Below are 18,851 nucleotides of genomic sequence, written 5' to 3' on the forward strand. Positions count from 1 at the left end.
CCCGTAGGCTGACAATCTAGTAAACACTCCTTCAGGATAACCATGATCCTTAGAACAATGGAAACATTTTAGTTAGAAACTGTAGAAGTTACAAGGCAAAGATTTATGTGCTGTGGGGTAAATAAATATTCAGTTCCCATTAATGTTAATGGGAGTTAAGTGGCTAATTCCCCACACATTATGCTGAAGATTTACTTCTCTGTGTTTTATAGAATAAATGAATTTATGGTCTTCCAGGAGGTTAGACCTGAGAAAAACAAAGAGCTCAGAGTTTACTCCATTTTTATGAGGTAATTTTTTTAAGGGAGGTTTATTCCCTGAACAGAAGGAAAGGTTAGGAGAGCACCAAGTTAGAGCAATCCCCTCCACGGGAAGCCAGGGAGATTTGTAGCAGGCATTTAGTCCAAACTCACAGACAGGGAGACACAAAAAGATCCATATAAAGTGTCTCAGTAACAGAAGCCGGAAATTCGTAACAATAATAAAGGCTGACATTTATACAGAGCCTTTCATCCACACATCTACAGGCTGGATTTTGCATTCAGAGGAACTCACAAAACTCTCTTGAAAACCATTTGTGATTTCACACTAGGAGGGCAAAATGCATCAAGTAAGGTAACTTCGTTGTTACCAAAGCTCAGCCAACACTGGGACAGATGTTTAATGCCTCTGGAAGGTAGTTAAGCATGCTTCTGTTTAAAATTAGAGTACTCTTATTAACTTCAATAGATTTTCCATGGGTTATAGTTGGAAATGAGCCTATGTACTTTGCTGAAACTGATGCCTTCACCAGTACTTAACAGTCATGTCCTGCATCTCTATGCAAAAATCCCACTGAATTTCCTTTACTTCTCATGCTCCTATCTCTAAGATAATCCCATAAATTTTTATTGTTAGTTAAAAAACATTTAAAGTCAGTTTTATCAACAAGTTAGAAGTCATAAGAATCCTTTGCATAAGACACAAACAGTATGCTACAGTCTCTGTATTCAAAGACCAAATATTCATTCCAAACAACTGCATTTTTCTCTCCCCCTGCTAAGGGCTACTATTTATTTAAACTGAAATTGTGATTAGAGATTAAGTATGAGACAACATTTCTTTCACTCCCACTCTATCTGAAAAGAACAGCTTCAAAGAAGGGGAGAGAAAAATTCATAGCAGTGTTTTCAATAGGGCACAGTGATCTGCTAAAGATAAGAAGCAGTCCCTTTTCCTTATTCAAATGTTAAGTTTTCTGAGGCAAATAATATTTTTCCCCTAGCTGGTCATTCATTCATCTACAGCTCCATGCAAGTAACTCCTTTGCATGAGCAAGGTCGCTCTCACAGTTTCATTTTGATCAGACGGTGCTTTGTGCTGCGTATATTGGATTTTTTTTTTTTCCCTTTTGGCAACAAAACAGCCTCTTAAGACCTTTTACAGTAATTCTGTGCACTCATCTTTCATTAGGACTACATTATCTCAGATCACTTCATGTTTATCAGAGCCAGCAGCCCAGGAGGTACTGCAGGATCAAGTGGAGCAGGCACCCACGCGCCTGCTCCACGCAGAACCATGGTGCCAGGGCTGGGCCACGGCTTTTTTCTGCATCCCTTCTCACCCCTGGCCTCGGTTCAATCCACTCAATGCACCTGGTTATGTCCAGGCTTACCTGGAAATCGCAGTGAGGTAGCACACACACTGAAGCTGTGTTCCAGGCATATTATTCTAGGCCTGGTACAAACACAGAGCACACAGCCAGCCCCCAGAGAGCTCAGGCTGAGATGCTAGACAAGAAACAGAATGTGGGTAGAGACAGTGGGGGAGGGCACTGACAGGGCACCATGGCTCACTGTGGGCATCAAATGGGGGCACCAGCCGTAAATTCACTCCTTTCACCCTCTCGCTTAGACTACAGGCAGACAGAAGAGGACAACAGCCAGCAGGGGAAGGCAGCACGGCACAGAGGGTCTGCCTGTCTCCAGCGGTGTTACAGCCATGCAGGGAGACCGGCAGGACGGGAGAGGAACCTAAATTATACCTCGTATGAAGTGGAGTGAGTATTCCCTGCAGTCATAGCTGTTTGAGTTAGCGCTGGGTTTCCCACAAGTAGAGCAGATCCTGGAGGGGATGAAGGCCGCAGAGAGAAAGCAGGACTGGAATGTGATTCTCTTGCATATTTGAAATGTTATTTACTATCTAGTAAACCCATTTTATAGCAACCCTGCATTTTATTTTTGAACACTTCCATCGACACCCTCTGTATATCAGTCATTATCTGATTATGGAAGCTTTCACAACAGTTTCCGGGCAGCTTTAAGAAGCTGCCAAAGAATTCAGTATGGCAGAGGTTTGAGCTTTATTGCTGCTTTTCACAGAAAGGCTGAAGAACAAATAATAATAAAAAAAAAAAAAAAATCAATGATCTGTGCTTATGCACTAAGTCCCAGACCATGAAAAAAAAAGACCTTTGGGGCATTATACAGTTCAGGTAACCTGCTCACAACCTTCTGCCAGTGGTTCATGAGACTCCATAGCCTCTCTGGCTTTTTTATTAGTTTGTGAAGAAGAGCAATAAATAAATGGCATGTCATTACTGGAAAAGCACCTACAGGATATAAAACAAATATTAATTGTGCTTATAGTAGTCCAGTCAGGTGGTAGGTGAGCATCCTAGAGAGATGATGGACAGGTAGAGAAAGTAATCTCTCCATTTAAAAGAGATAGCTCACTCAAGCCATTTGTTTTTGCTGGCTGCACGTGAATAGGATTGTGCCTGCACAGATTACTTTTACATTCTCTGCTTCTCCCTGGGGAGAATACCTTGTCTTTTTAGGCCATTTAGTTGTGTTGATAATTTTTATTCTTTACACTAGGCTGTTTGCCAAAGCAAATGTTTGTGTTGTTTTAAAAACTTGAAGTGTATCACTGTGGGAAACTTAAAATATACAGATAACTTCAGAAAGCATTTTTGAAAAAAATTGTGATAATACCCCATGTTATTTCACTTTTCTTCTATTAGTTTTACATGTAGCAGTGTTCAGTGCCTTCACATGCTGTTTTTCTGTCCTCCTCCCTTCCCATTCCAGATATATGAAAATAGTGATATGATAAGTGAACTGAATCGTCAACAATTCTGTAGCAACAAAAGTTACAGAAGAAAGCAAGAAGCTAAAAACAAACATTATATTTATCTTTGAAAGAATGTTTGAAATATGTAGCTGAAATAAGAAAAACACTTTGATTTGTATGCATATTAACTATTAGCACTAAGCAGGACTCAAAGTGGTAATAGAAGGACAGGCAAAGTTTAATTGAAAATGACAAAATTAAATAAGACACAGTCTCTGAGTTCACATGGGGAGCATTTGTCTCAGTCAAATGCTACCAGTGCTACATACCAGCTCTGTGCTCAAATCAAAGAGATTAGAAGTTTGGCTGGTGAAGCCTGCCTCAGACTCTAAGTTAAACAAAGTTAGAGGGCTGAAAATATTCAAGGACTGCTAGGCACAGACCGAGGGAGCCTGGGGGAAGGAGCAGGAGGGAGGAGGAAGGTATGTGGGTGCTCTGCAGGGTTGACTGCCCCACCAGCAGCTCCGCTGACCCAGGGGTGAAAGCTGAGGAGGATGCACACCATGGGGGTCATCCCTGCTCACCCTGCACTGTGCTGGCAGAGGATCTGGCCAGCATCCACCACCAGCAGCCAGTGGGACCCTGCTCGCTGTCAAAGAAAAGATGAATTAAAGGTGAACCTGACCTGCAAAACCTAGGCTCGTGTATCTGAACCCAGCCTAACCCAGAGCTCAAGCACATAGGTTTTGTTACAGCACTAGCATGCAAATCAGGCAAGCACCAGCATCCTATATTTCTGCTTCATTTTTCATGGTGAAGGCATCATCATGTGTTTAGGCAAGCCAGAGGCTGTCCTACATAGAGCCCACCGTGGATAAACTCTATATGTGTCCATTAATAGGGTGGCTGTAAAGTCCCTTGTGTGTCCTCAAGCTACCAGTGGTCTTAGCATTTTCTGCATGGACCCAAATCTCTCTACCAGCTTGTTCTCCTGAGTCATCATAACCTCAGACCTGCCTTCCTCTTCCAAGACACACACTCAGGCACAAGTCCCCACAGGTTTGTTGTTTTAGGAGCAGATGACATTAAAGCAGTACTGAGTTGTGTAATGTAGCTTTAATAAGCATGTGCTTTCTATTTGTCACTGCTTAAACTGTACTTTTATACACACAGTCTAGGAGTCTTGCTGAAATCTGCAAAACATTAACTGCAGAAAAGATGAAGGGAGTTCAAACACTCCCCAGGCTGGGAGAGCGTCTGGCTGGGGAGACTGGGCTAGGAAGAAGTCATTTTGATGGAATTAAAGGAAATAGTAATCAGGGTTGTAGTGAGAACTCTCTTCCTCCAGTTAATGTATTTTCCTAAACAAAGAACAGGAAGTCATAACAGAAAGCGCCTCTGTGTTCCTCTGGCACACAGTGACCACGTCCTTAGGCAACCAGCTTAGCACAAATCTTTGGGGGCAAATGGGAGATACCCCCCTTAGGGCACACAGCCCCAGGCATGCTCCCTCCTGTCTCTCCTTTTCCCACTCCAGGGATCTTTCCTCTTCCGTATGCCTCCTTAAATGGATGTCCTGTTGGTGGAAGAAGAAGAGAAATGGCAGTTTTTCCTCCTCCTCGCTGATGCCTTCCCAGCAGCTCTCTGGCTGGCCGCAGAGGTTCTCAGGGTGCCTGCTCTGCAGCAGCAACCAGTCACTAACCAGGGTCACACACGCTGTCTAAGTGCCAGAAACCAGAAACTTTAATAAAGTGCTGCTGAAGTAACTGTACAAACATCTTTCTCACAATAATCTGCTTGCTGTCTTTCACGTGTTTGCTAATGAGCTTTACCTCCTGTGGAAATTCAGCAGGCTCTAGCCGTACAATTTTCCAGCATTTGAAAAATATATCAGTTTTGCTGGAAAGGGAGCTGGTGTTTGTTTTTCTGTGGTGAATTTTGTTTTTATTGCTCTAACTGCAGCTTCAGAAAATGAAATAGCTGTCAAAACAAATCAGGAGGAGGAATGCTCCAAACTTACATTTTTGGCACCATTCCACAACATCAAGCATCCATCGCCTCATTTTTTTTAAATGCTGAACATGGCTGAAACGAACCTCAAGATCAAAAATTAGTAGATGTCCCATTAATTTTATTTTAGTGTGTAGTAAGCCTCCAAAGTGGAACTGATGCCACACAGATTTTTCTGATGCCAAAGCCTGAGGGCTTCTCCACTTTGGTGTGGCTCCTCCAGCACCTCTGAACACATCCCATCCCCACAACTCAGTAACAGTGGAGGAATTTTTTTTGCAAACAAGTGCCACTGATCATATTAATCATGTCACTAGTGCCAGTACTAGTCACATTTACCACTGAGAAGGATAACACTACATTATCCATGGGGGTGCCTAGGCAAAAAATATAAGCATGAGAAATATTTGCAGGGCCAGGCCCCAACAAAAGTGATTAAAGCAATTCAGTGCAGTGTACTGAAGGGCTGTGCATTACGAGCTGGTAATAAAAGCATAGGTGCTAATACACAGTGCAGTTTGTCTTTACAAATGAACCTCTGTCAGCTTCTAACTAAGCACAAGCAGGTGTATGGGTATAATTAGATGCTCTGGTACGTGTGTCCTCGGAAAAAGCCTCCTCAGCATAGCCCCATGATTTGGGTGGAGGACTGCAAGTATGAAGGCTAGAGCCTGCATCAGACTTGCTGTCTGTGGTAATGCCAAATATTTTCAGCAAAGTAAATTTTCAGCTAATTAGGAGATAAACGTTCAAAATGGAAAGTTATAAATTGAATAGCATCATAGTGCTGTTTGGGTTGAGACAATAATGCTGAAAATGCTTATGATGAAAGTAATTTCCGAGCAGGGTCTGCTAATAAGAGTAACAGCAATTAACTACTAGTTGTACAGAGTGATGTACGCTTTGTCTTATGTGCCACCTGGCAGCACATACAGATGGTAATGTGCAAATACAGAGTCCCAGGCTGAACAGGTGGCTTCAGAGAAATGTGGATATAAAGTTTTCTAAACAAAAAAATAAATAATAGAAAGCCAGACAGGTTACCGCATTTAATATTTTCCATATGCAACTGCAGAATCACAAAACCCAGAGATTAATAAAGGGGAAATTATTCCATGTCAACACTAGTGAAAGTTTTAGAGGCCAAAATACTCTTGAGTCTGAGTTCAGCCATGAGAATATTCCCGCATGATTCTCTGGTAATAAAATAATGGGAAGAATAATGCGCTGCTCTACACGGTACTGCATGGGAAGTGGCAAATAAGGACAGTGGTTGCATCTGTGCAGAAATAAACCCCAGGCTGGGCTCAAAGCCAGCTCTGCAGTTCACCTACACTTCTTTGCTGCTGTAGCAACCTGAATCAGTTCTGGGTTGAGCCATCTGGCTCTTCTCGAAGGGGAGAACTTCTTGTGCTCTCTGCACTTTTCAGCAGTCCCACAGCATGCATGAGGCCCAGAGCTCCACGTCTCCATGCCTAGCTGTGTGTTTCCCACCGCCCTGCCTGCCTGTGGGATGATGCCACACAATCAGCGTTGTCCAGGCAGGACTGCCTGAAATCTTTTCTAGAGATTTGTCTTTTGTCTTCAGATGGGATTTTTGGGCTTTCCAGGCTGAATCCAAGCAGCAAATCCAAGAGCAATAATGAATTGCTCTTGAATTGCCCAGAATTGAATTCTGGGATTTTGAAGACGTCCCCGCTAAATGTTGTGGTAGCCACAGAGACCACCTCTATCCAGACCTATAGGGCAGATCATGGACTCGAGGCCCTGTCATTCAGCAGCACAAAGGAAAGGAGCAGTTGGCATGAAGGGCAGCACATCACAATTCTCAAACACCATGAAGGCAAAAGGCTCGGCTGGAACATGCTGAAGAAGAAGGGCACTGCTGGTCATGCCTCACTTCTGCCTGAGAGCCCACCACCCCCCAGGTTGCTCAGTCACACTACAGGCCAAATAGCCGTAATGAAAAAGCAAGGGTAGCTATTTACTGCTTCCCCTCCTCTCCGTGCTGTGCTGTGCATATGTTTGGATTCTTAAAATATACACAATCTAAGGAGGAGAAGTATCTTTATTTAGTTTGTGGCATCATTTTTCTTTCAAGTTCCATTAATGAGGTTTTGTGTGCCTTTAGATAGTGTTCCATTGTGATTTTAAAATGTTAACATGCATGCTTTTGTATATCCCTATATATGCATGGATCTGATATGATTAATTCCTATCTTAGCCCTGTGGATTTTAGTAATTGTAGCCATCATAAAATTAGATTTTAAAAAGCCATCATTAAATTTCTAGCATTTGAAATAGTCCTCAGAGAGTCACCCTGTGAATGTGACCAGCTTTAAACCCTTTTTCCCTTTATAAGGAGTGCTGTAAGATCTTTTGTTTTATTCATGAAATGTCACGTTGTCTAATATCACAGCACTACATCACATAACACATCCAGTTCTGTAGTAGTAAATCCCCTTATGTTTCTACATTGTACTCCAATTTGCGATATTAATGCTGTAAGTAACATATAGTGACAACTGAAACTTCCAAAAGAACATACAATTTCCATTCCAGACACCCGCTATCATTTCCAGTAACGGGTATCCAGTCTGAATGTATGTTTCTAGCAGACTATAACAGTATGACTTAAAGTACCAGTGGTTCTTGTGAAACCACAAACACGCAGGTAATCTTCTGTGAATAGTAAAACATTCCCAAGAACTTTGACTTTTCCACTTCAGAACTTAATTTCTTGCTATTCCCTAAAAAGGTATAACAATAACAACAATAATAATCATAACAATGCAAGAATAAGTCAACGGCAGAGTAACTGTGAAGTGTCTTCCAGCAATACATCACCGCACAAGTACATTTCTGTATGCAGCAGACCTGTTCATCCTGCCAATACTGACTTCAAAGGCCCCAAAATTTGGTGACTAAACCATGGATATCATCAGCAGACTACTCTGGCTTTAGTCCTCAAAGATCTCAGAGGGTCTCACTTGTCTCTGTGCCACCAGCTCTACAGAAGCTTTGCAACACTTCTGCCATGGGACACTTACACCACACCCTCAGAGGAAGTCAAGTCCACACCTTCAGGGTTTCCAACCAGCCTTATCAGAGCCTCCTGTTTACCTCACCAGAAATAGCCCAAACATCTGCATACATGCTGTTTCTGCTCTGCCTGCAGCTGTATTAATGCCCGAAAATGTAAGAAAATAAAAATGAGGGGTAGCTTTTGAAAACCTGATCGTTGAAATTTAGAAAAACATTTAAATGAAAACAGCCCCATCCCCTCCTCCTCACACACCTCAACCGCAAGTTTAGATTTGTTCAAGTTGTGGCTCTTCCTGAGGCCTCACTCTTTTGGAAGTTTTATCCTTCCTGCATTAATTGTTTATCCCAGAGGTAAATCCTCCCACAGCTGCCCCTGAGCAGAGGAGAGGTTCCCAGCGCACTGCTGTCCCAGGGAGCACTGCAAGCCTCAGGGCAACGCTAAAGAGGAAGGTACCCACTGTATGTCAGGACCACTTTACTTTCAGGCACCAATGATTCGAGCATTTAATTATCTTTTAAGATGTGTCAAGGCAGGTGACACCATTGCAGGCAAGGCTCACAGCTCTCTGCTGGCACTGCAGCAATGGTACAACCGTGCTGCAGGGTTGGCTTCCATTTCCCTGAAGCCGAACAAAAGTTGGGCTGAAAGAGTTCCCAGCATGATTTAGGGCAGCCCTGGGGCTGCTGCAGCATAGCCCAGCTGCAGCCAGCTGCTGGCCCAGCAGAGGGGCTGGCTACATGGGACATGCTGGTGCCCATGTGTGACAGCAAGGATAGGGGACAGGCAGCAGAAAGCTAGCCAGGGCAGCTCTGCCCGGCCCCACAGCTCCTGTGCAGGACAATCCTCAATTGATCTGTCTTGGTTGCTTTCTGCTGGCTCAGCAGAGAAAGAAAACTACTACCTGGACCAAAGTCCAAGGATTTAGCCCATAAATCTCAGAGCTTTGATTAATTCCTTTCCTTTTTTTTTTTCTTTCCTTCGCAGATGTTAACATTTTCCAAGCAGTTATGTGCTACCTTGGTGAAGTGCAAAGAAAATAGAAAATATGTCTGAAATTATGCAAAGGATAAAGTAGAATAGCATGCATTAGTTTAGTACAGCAATCAAGATTAGATAAGGGGCATATGCCCAGTGCTGGACCTGAGAAATGAGCAGGAATGCAAATGACATTTTTAGCATGTGTTTCTCATATAAAGTCTCTCACTCAGAGGGGAAATATGTTGTGTGCTAATACTGATATTTTCTTCCCTGATCCATCAGGTGAAAATATATTGGAAGAGGCAGGATAATACCATTTCCCTTACAGTACAATTTTCTTCCTGCTAGAATTAGATTTAGTGTGTCTTCCCAGTCAAAACCGATAGCATCTAGCTTATTCCCATTTACCTCTTGTTGCTTCTGTCATCTGACATCTTTATATAAACAGACAATTATTTAAGAAAAGTATGCAGAAGAAATGAAAACATTTTGCCTGGTAGAGGGTGGTAAGCTTTGAAGCCAGTCATTGTGCATAAAGATATAAAAATACAGCGAACACCTGAAACTTGCTTCCTTTCTTTTTGAAACTTAACAGTTCAGGAACTTTCAGCACCCATCACCCATCATGATAATGGTGATGATGGGATGACATATTATTAGCCATGCTTAAGTTATTTACTCAGAAAAGTAAGCTTTAATATGGAGGTACTAAATACAGCTTGGGGACTCAGTAAATAAAGGTTTTTCCCATCACAATCTGTTGGTTGAGATGTGGCAGTGCATAAGTACCTAACAGTTCAGAAAGATCTGGAGGCCTTGTTGAGGCCTAGAATCCCAGCCTCGACTGCTTTCGAACACGCTGCTGCTTTCCCTGGACACGTTATGAGCTTGCCAGTACTAAGCACATCAGTAATGTCCCGAGAAGATGGCAGATGTGTGAAAAGGTTCACTTCCACTCCTGAAAGGCTATCCAGAATTGGTGGAGGGTTTTTTAGCACACTGTGGGAGCCTCACACTGATGCTGAGGATCCAGCAGTTGGGGATGGCTCTGTCCCTCTGACTCACCCTCGGGAGGAGCCCGACCCTCTGGGGGAGTCTGGCAAGATGAGCTGTCTATTTTAGGGACTCAAGTTAAAGCTAAACAGGAGAGAATACTCCCACACATGCAGCAATTTATTGTGCAAACAGTGGTGGAACAACTGGACAATTTCTGAAATTATTTCTGCATAGTTTCCAGTTACACCATATACAGCCTCAGTTGTTTTGCAAATTCAAATGAGATGTGCAGATAAACACATACACACAGACATCTATCCCAGCTGCACAGCAATGAACTTTGGCAACCCTCTGGCACTGATCTTAGCCCACTCCTCTCTTTAAATTCTCAATTTCACATCTGTATTATTTTTTCTGCAACAAAAAGAAAAAAGAGAGAGACTGTCGTGGCACATGAGGTTCTTTAACCTTGCCTATGTGATGCTCACCTAGTGCTGTTTTTGACATCAAAATCCCAGGACAGCAATGTTTGGCCTTCTCCCTTCTCACCAAAGGGAATCACTACGCAGTTTTATAAGGCTGAATACTCCCACATGGTGAAAAAGAAAAAAAAAAAATTGTGCTGTTCTTGTGTGTGTAGGCCTTATGAAAGAAATTCTTTTGTCAAAGAAACCACAAATTATAGCCTAAGGCATAAAAGAGATCTAGATCCCAACCCAGATTCAGATGTGAACACACTGTGATCAAAGATCTTGGAACTAAAGATGATTATACCCTACTGCAATGATCACTGCTTCTTTAAATACAAATCAAGTTGGTTAGAATCTTTTCACTGAAAAATTTTCCAAAGGAAAAAAAAAAAAAAAAAAAAAAAAGTTGGGTCAAATACAACACAGTTTGGATTTTTGTATTAATTATATTTTCAATTGAAACAGGAGTAACATTGACATTTTCTTAGCTTTAGATATCCCCACCAAAAAAAAAAAAAAAAAAAAAAAAGTAAAAAGATGTAAGTGAAAGAATTTAAGCAGTTAAAAAATATTACAAGAAAAAAATAATGCCAAAAAAAAAAAAAAGATAAAATGTGCAATTGGAGAAAAAAAGCTTCTAAATTCATGAAAATAGGATTGTCTCTTACTTATAAAAGCACAGATTTCAAATAGACACTAGCATAGCCTTTAAAAGTTTAAAAGTGTAGGCCCAAAATATTGTCACCAGTCTCACTGTACCTACAGTCATTACTAACTCTGCCATGTGACACACTGGAGTACTGAGGTGTTAGTGTCTCAATACATGAGTTAAGTAAATGATTGCTATCACAAACACTGCACATATCTAAAAAATTATGTGGATGAACATCAAAATCCCTTTTTTTTTTTTTTAAGCACAAAGCTACTGGGAAACTATTTTTGGATTTTCAATATTCCTATGGTATTAATCCCCTCTCTGCTTCTTCCATTATTACCAAATTATGTTAATAAGCCTATGGATAGGAAAAAATGTCACAGAGTCAGTTGGTACCTAATATAAATAATTTATTTCAATTCTGAGATTAATCAATATATGACCTAATTTTTCTACCTGTATTTTCTTCCATGGTTAGAAAATACACAGAATTTCAATGGCCATTTCAGAATCCTTTTAGAAATTGAACAGTAGAGATCACATTTTCCAAACTGCCTTGTCTGTCTCCTCTAATTAATGATGTGGTGCACTGAGATAGATTGCTGCCTACTTTGCAAAGTGTTGCTTGAAGTTTGACTTGTATGGCTGCCATTGACTTCCACAGCTGTTTCTATGAAAACTCCAAACCATCAGTAAAAAAATAGATGTCTGTACAATAGAATAAAGGCAGAAGTTGCAAATAACATGCTGAGAAATGAATATGCCTTAGTAAGCATGCCATCACTGCCATATACCAAAGATCACTCCTCCGACCTGAGCTCTGTCCAAGAGAAATGGCAGTTATGTGTTCTTGTGCCATTTAATCCTCAGCCCAGAGCTCAGCAGCACAATTAGCAACGGCACCTTTTGAATCTGTTTAGCAGAACTGAGGCCAGTGAGTCATTCTGCAGGAGAAGTCAAAACCCAATCAGCTGAGAAGAGCTGCTGATCACAATCCCTTCTGTGGACTTCCACTGGCCAAGATCCACTGGCTCTTCCAGGAGTGCCCCATGGGGCAGCCGGTGGCCCACAGGAGCTGGCAGCATCTACAAGAGCAGTGTGTGACTGCAGATTCTTTTGCTCATGGATCTATTTGTAAATGAGTTTTGTTTAAAAATGTCCAGCTGCAGAAACTTGGCAAGAGGGCTGCTCCCAACACAAGCACTAACTCAGTTGTCACTCTGGATACGGAGCTTTTACACAATGTGACATTCCCCTTGATGGATGATGTACCCAAACATGATGTCTATGGAATAAATGCATAGGAGTGAGTAAGCACATTTCATTCCCAAACAAAAATCATGCCTAGGAGGACAAGAAATCAACAAACATGTTAGGGAAGTGAAAGGTCCCCAGAGGGAACTTTTCTCATTAACCCTTTAGGTACTGATAAACTGAAAAGAGCAGTCACTTAGTCAATGTATGGAGAGCTGAAGGTCTCCAGTGCCTTCTTTCTTCCCATCCATACCAGCATCTAACACCAGTGTAAGCAGGATTTCTGATATTGAAAAACGTCATGTGTTTTTTTCCAAGAATCTTTGGGATCATTACCTGCAGTGGTCAAGGTCTGAAAGATTCTGGCCTACATCTGGTTACATCTTCTGTTTCTGCCACTGAACCACAGCACACCGCAGGGGTGTAGCAGTATTACACCTCTACTAGCACATGCACAGTTTTATTCAGCTGGTGTCTACTACTCTTGTGGAAGAGACACACAAAAGGCAACCACATTCTCTGCTAGGCAAAACCTTGCTCTTCACATGCACTACATAATCTATGTGATTGTGTCTTCAGACCCAAACACCCTCAGGGCTTAGGTGAATTATCTCTGTTTCTGCCATATTTCCTTCGTAACTGTTTACCTTTATCATATTGTATCTCCTTGCAGATCATGGAAAGAAGCCTGCCTTTCCTAAATTTCCAGTAACTGCAGATGTCTTATCCTTTTCTTTCCCTGGTTTCTGCATGCATTTCAATGGCTTCTTTGGGAGGGACAAGTTCTCTCCTCTCTCTCCATCTTCCTCTTCCTCATCCAGCTGGGAGAGGCAGGATGGAGCAGTGGACAGGGGAGTGAGCACAAAGCTACGCATGGCACAGAAGTGGTGCTTTCTGTGGTGTGCAAAGCCCCAGAAAGCTCTCTCAAGCCATCGGGTGGTCCAGGATCCAAAATCTGAGAGACACTGCAAGGGAGAAACAGGCTTTCTCTGTTCTAACCCAACACCATTTGGTGTTTTCTCTTACAGGCTGTTCTCTCCACCTCACTGCACAGAGAAAACACCCCAGAGTATCCTGTTCAGAGCCACTTCCTTACCCTACATCCCAGTGGATGCAGCTTCTGAAAGGAAGCAGAGTCGGCAAGGATGGAGTGCTTTTGGGAATCATTCCCAGCATATGGAGACTGCATTCTGCAGCAAGCGAGGGCAGTTCCCTCAGCAAGTGGAAAATGGGCTTCACCTCCCTGTGGTCTCCCTGTGGTTTGCTTCCCTTGCGATATTATTTTTGAATAGCAGGCAGGAGCTCTGTGTTTCTTGTTCTGTTTAGTAAATCCAATAACCAAACCTGGTCCTCTTCTGGGTGGTCCTCATGAAATACCAGAAAACCACGCCAAGGCCATGTGATATAATAATCATAAGAAATGCAGGGATTGCTTTGACAGATACCTCAAAATCAGTTTTTCAAGAAATGGGATGTTTCAACCAATGTGTCCATTCCATTTGTCGTTGTTGGTTTTCCCTATTCCTTTTCCTCGTTCAGTGTCTTTGTTCTTCATTATGGTAAACCAGAATTAACAGCCAGGAAAATGAAGATCACTGATGTGTCGATGCTTGACTTGCTCTTAGGCTGGGAGACGTTACACCACGCAGAATGCCTTCCAGGTTAAAGAACTCAGATCTGAATCGCTAAGCAGACTGGCTTGTTTCATGACCAAGAATAAGAAAGAGAGATGCAAAAAGCCAGCCATTAAAGCCCAAACGTAAGCATGGTTTCCTTTTATTTTTCTTAATACTTTGTGGGTACAGTTAGTGCTCAAGGACTAATCCCAGGGCCTGCTCCTTGCCAGGCAGTGCCGCCCTGCCAGCAGACTTCCCCTACACCGCAGCCGCGGGGCCCCGTGCTCGCTGCTTGCCAGTGTGCTCCTGCCGTGGCTTCCAGTAGCCACATTCCAGCCCCAGCCCTCCTCACCACAGCCAGCCAGCTCCAGCAGCTCCCCTGCCCTCCTGCCTTTCAAACGTACCAGCCCTTGGGGCTGAGCTGGTGGGGTGAAGGGGACTAAGGGGAGGGAAATAATAAAAGTCTTGTCTGAAATGATCAGAGGCTGCTCACAAATTAACTCACCCTGCTGATAGGTCCCTTGTGGAAGCAGGGGCATCAGCCAGTTCATCCCTGCACATTGGGGTTATCCCTAGGCATGCTGCAATCAGAAGGAAAATAAACATATCTCACCACCAGCACAACCCTTCCCAGCCATTAATGATGTTATACTTAATACATGCTTTTCATTCACAACTTTTTACAACGGTACTGTATATACACACAGGCACTTCTGGAGAGGATGGGAACCCAAGTCTCTTCAGAAAAAGACAGGCTGGCCAGAGACACTGTAGTAAATCCCTGTTCTGATAGCAGACACATTAATAACCATTTAGACCAGAAAAGCTCTTCTTTTTTAAGGGTCTGATCCAAACCTCTTTACATCAGATTTTTCTTTCCTCCAGTCGCCTGTGCCTAATTGCAATTTCTGGTCTTATTTGTCACTACCCTGCTTTAATTAATTGCCATAGGATTAAAAATACTGGTTTAATTCATGCTGACATTAATATTAATCATTCTTGTCTCTTTTCATAAACACAGGCCCTAATTCAAATGTCACAATTTTGCACAGCAAACATAGCCAATAATGTGATAAAGGAGAATTTCATGATCAGAAATTGGCTGATACAGAAACATAACAAGGCAAGCCGACCAAAGCAGAACAGTGTGATTGATTTTTCCCTTCCTTTACTCCCAGCTGCTGTGATTCATGTGAAGTCTGTCTTGAAACAGTAGAATTCCATGAAGGGACCCTCCAGTGCCAGGAGGGAGTCAGCATCAAAGGGGTTACACGTCCTCCCTTTCCTCCTGGCATGGAAATACATCTGTTTATTGCAGGCTCTGGATGCCGTGTCATTTCCTTACAACTCACTGGCTAGGCTGCATTTGCGGAGATGCTGAGGATTAAACAAGCACACCCCAACCCTCCTGAAACCTCCATCCCAGTGCAACCTGGCACGTCGTGATACTGCTAGCTTCCCGTTGCCATGTTACTTTCTCACAGAGCTGCCTCTGCTCTCCCAGCACGTAAATAACATGAAAAAGACTGCTCTCTTTGTGTTCAATTAATGAGGGGAACTGGCTTTGTGGTTAACAGACCAGGTGGGGACTCGAGATCTGAGTTCAGTTCCCTGCACTGCCACAGGCTTCCTGTGTGAACTTCGCTTCCCACGCAGCCTTTCGGCATTCACCCAGACAGAAAGGAGAAAAACAGAGCAAATGTGATCTCAAACAGCAAGCCCACAGTGCTAGAAGCACCAGTCACCAAAGGACCTGGATCCTGAGCTGCGGGGTGAGAACACCGGTGACACTGACACACTGCTGCCTGCACGTGGCGTTGTGTCACTGGGGTCACAACCTGACCAGAGCACGGTGTCGTGCCATCCCTCCTTCCCTCCATCAGGAAAACTTCACCACAGTATTCCTGACTTCAATGATTTAGTGTCTGCTCCCTTGCATTGCACTGGACTGAGCCAGCTGGGGTGCAGGGAAGCTGAGGACAAGCCGTGATGGAGGGGGCATCAGCATGAAGACAGAGAGAAGCTTGTGTAACTGCAAAGGCAAAAGGTCAAATCTTTTATTAAAAAAGTCTGTAAACAATTAAAGTAGGCCACGAACACGGGAGGTATGAGTGCAGCCATTAATATTTAGGGGAGTGGAGGAAGGAAGACAGAGAGATGAAAGCTGAACACCTTTTTGAACCTCAGCCAAAGCTATATCAACCATATAACTAGAAGAACATATCCTGCTCGGTGAGACACGTATTCACCCTGTTTCATTACATTCTGTTCTGTCCTCAGTCATGATGGATCCTGCTGAGACTCGTGTTTAACAGCTCCTTCCTGGAGTGGCTCAAGCAACAACAAGAAAAAAAAATATTGTGAAAGTCACACCCCATTGAAATTGCATCCTAAAGGGACCTGGTGAGTGCAGTAATTACCAGAATGACTCTGAACACCAGGGCCACGCTTGGCTCAGAGATGGCCATACATGTTAAAATTAAAAAGGACTCTAAGCAGACACAAGAAAAGTGGAAATTAGGGACTAAAGAGCAGGCACAAGAGCGATTCATCATTCCTGATAAGGAGCCATTAGGCTGGATTTTGAAGGGACCAGGACCCAGGGAAGCCTGCCTTTCTAAGCTTACAAATGCTGTGTAATCCCCAACTGTTTCAGATAATGGAAAACTGCATTAACCTTGTAAAGTTTCCCCGGTGGCTCTATCACATTGACCCTCTTACAAACCTCTCTGCTACTTTGTTTACACCCTCTGGGCCTCCAGATCCTGATTTCCACCCTCTGGGGCCAATGCAGAATGCCTCAGTACACGAGATCAGAATCCAGCCCCTTGTTATTTCAGCCGGAACAAGATTTCTGCCTTGTTTTAGCCATTGGGATAGCCTTGACGTGCTTTGACTTGCCTGCACCAAAAATGTAAACAGCAGCACTAAGTACAACAATTAACACTGTGTCTCCGCAGATGTTTGTTTCCCTTGAAGGGGCTTGGAATTTGAGTGGGGAAAAGCAGGGTAGGCAGCGAAGAGAGGCTAATGCAGTCCGGGGCAAACTTCCCAACTGCAGTTTTATAAACAGCTCAAACTGCTCCCCTTTCTATCAGTGATGTCACTCCTAACCCTACAGCGGACTGCGGCAGTGCTATCCATCATCTGCCAGCTGCTATTCTTTCTCCGCTGTATAGCAGGAGGCACATGGTCTGTGAAGGTGGCGGGAGTCTTGAAGCACTTCAGCCTCATGTGAATGGAAGCCAATAAGCTTTAGATTCCCTGGATTTTTCATACAGATTATCTCACCCAAGTCTCCAGATAATGCTGTCCAACAGTTGTAGGTTATAATTTCCAAACAGTGAGATAACCTTCATCGTCAACTAAAGGCAAAAATGCCATTAGCAGATAGAGAGGTGATTTAACTCAATCTAGCCATTTGCTCACAAGTCTGAATTTATGTCATCAGCTGTGATGAAATGAGTGTTTTCTTAGATAGATATGGACAAGTAACACAGCACAGAACTCGGCAAGCTTCAAAGGACTCTGAGTTTTAAATTCTCTGGCTAAAGTCAAACATTTGTCTTTCTTATCACTTTCACTCAAAGGATGTGTTTTTGCAATATTACATCAGGTTCATTTGCCAATAGAAGAGGCCAAAAGGTGAGGTCCAAGAGATGAACACTGCTTCACTTACACGACAGTAACCCATCAGCTGCACTGGAATCACTCTGGATTTCCAGTGAAAGACTTGACAGCAGGACCATAACACCCTGCTAGTACATTTCTTGTATCACCATTGCAAGCACTCCGTAAATCTGGCACTTTCCAGCTGAGGCATTTCAGAGGAGAGCTCAAGGTTGAGGTAATCAAAGTGCTAGTAAAGAGGTTACTGAACAATGAACGGCAGTAGGACACTACTTTGCTTCCCCTATCCAAAAATGTGTTAAGTTTGAGTAATTCTAAATACAGGGTTAGTCTGTATCTATTTTGTCTGCAAATTATACACCTTTGGAGCAGGTAAGCTGTAGGTTTTGGGAACAGGACATGTTCTTTAACAGGTCACCTGCCTTTTTTTCATTCTCTTCTCAAATGACATCTCTTTGGGTGCCCTTGTATCTTCCTTTAAACTGCTTTGAGCCAACCCTGCATGATTCCTTTCAGTGCTGCTCTCATTCCTCAACAGGCCATGAAAATCAAAGAAAATTTCATTTGCTTTGCAAGCAGATGCCTTTTGAAAAATCCTCTGTCTCTTTAGCAGCATGGCAGATTCATTCCTCTTGAAGTCAAAAGGTTTTAAGCTCAGTAAGGTCACACAGTCAGAAGTTGGCCAACTGAATACGCACTGAAGAACCTCTGCATAAGTCTGATGTAATTCTACAGGACAGAGAAGTACCTTCAGAACCACGCAGAATATTAGGGCCTCTCTCATTATTCAAAGATAGCAATTTCACTGAGGTACGCTGCTAAAATTTTACAGAGCGAACGTTGCTAGATCAGTTTTGCTTTCCTGCAGCCTCCCCTGGGGCTCACAGCAAAACCAAGCAAAGCAAGCAAATGATCATGAGCACGGAGCTGCTTCAGATATTGGAAAGGCTGAAGGTGACTGACTGTTTTATGCAATACCTGACTACAAATCCTGAGCTGGTCATTTGCCACTTTTCCACCAAGATAAACAAAACACGCTCTGTGAATGTAATTTTCCACAATGCCGTGAACTCTGCAGGTGGCAGCCTGGGCAAGGGAACAGAGCCAGCTCTGTGCACACACACCAATGTGATTTTAATACA

At 43.0% G+C, this 18,851-nt stretch overlaps 1 long non-coding RNA gene across 2 annotated transcripts; it reads left to right on the forward strand.

Annotated features, from left to right (window-relative positions):
• Positions 1-1,912: 1,912 nt before the first annotated feature.
• Positions 1,913-17,020, forward strand: LOC118176707. Of its 2 annotated transcripts, none has more exons than XR_004755504.1 (3): positions 1,913-2,038; positions 14,089-14,222; positions 16,360-17,020. It is a non-coding gene; the product is annotated as an uncharacterized LOC118176707 (long non-coding RNA). The 2 variants fall into 2 exon arrangements; XR_004755505.1 differs by lacking the exon at positions 16,360-17,020 and adding an exon at positions 15,101-15,217.
• Positions 17,021-18,851: the final 1,831 nt, after the last annotated feature.

The sequence above is a fragment of the Oxyura jamaicensis genome, chromosome 20, assembly GCF_011077185.1.
Source record: "Oxyura jamaicensis isolate SHBP4307 breed ruddy duck chromosome 20, BPBGC_Ojam_1.0, whole genome shotgun sequence".
In the NCBI taxonomy this organism is placed as follows: Eukaryota; Metazoa; Chordata; class Aves; order Anseriformes; family Anatidae; genus Oxyura; species Oxyura jamaicensis.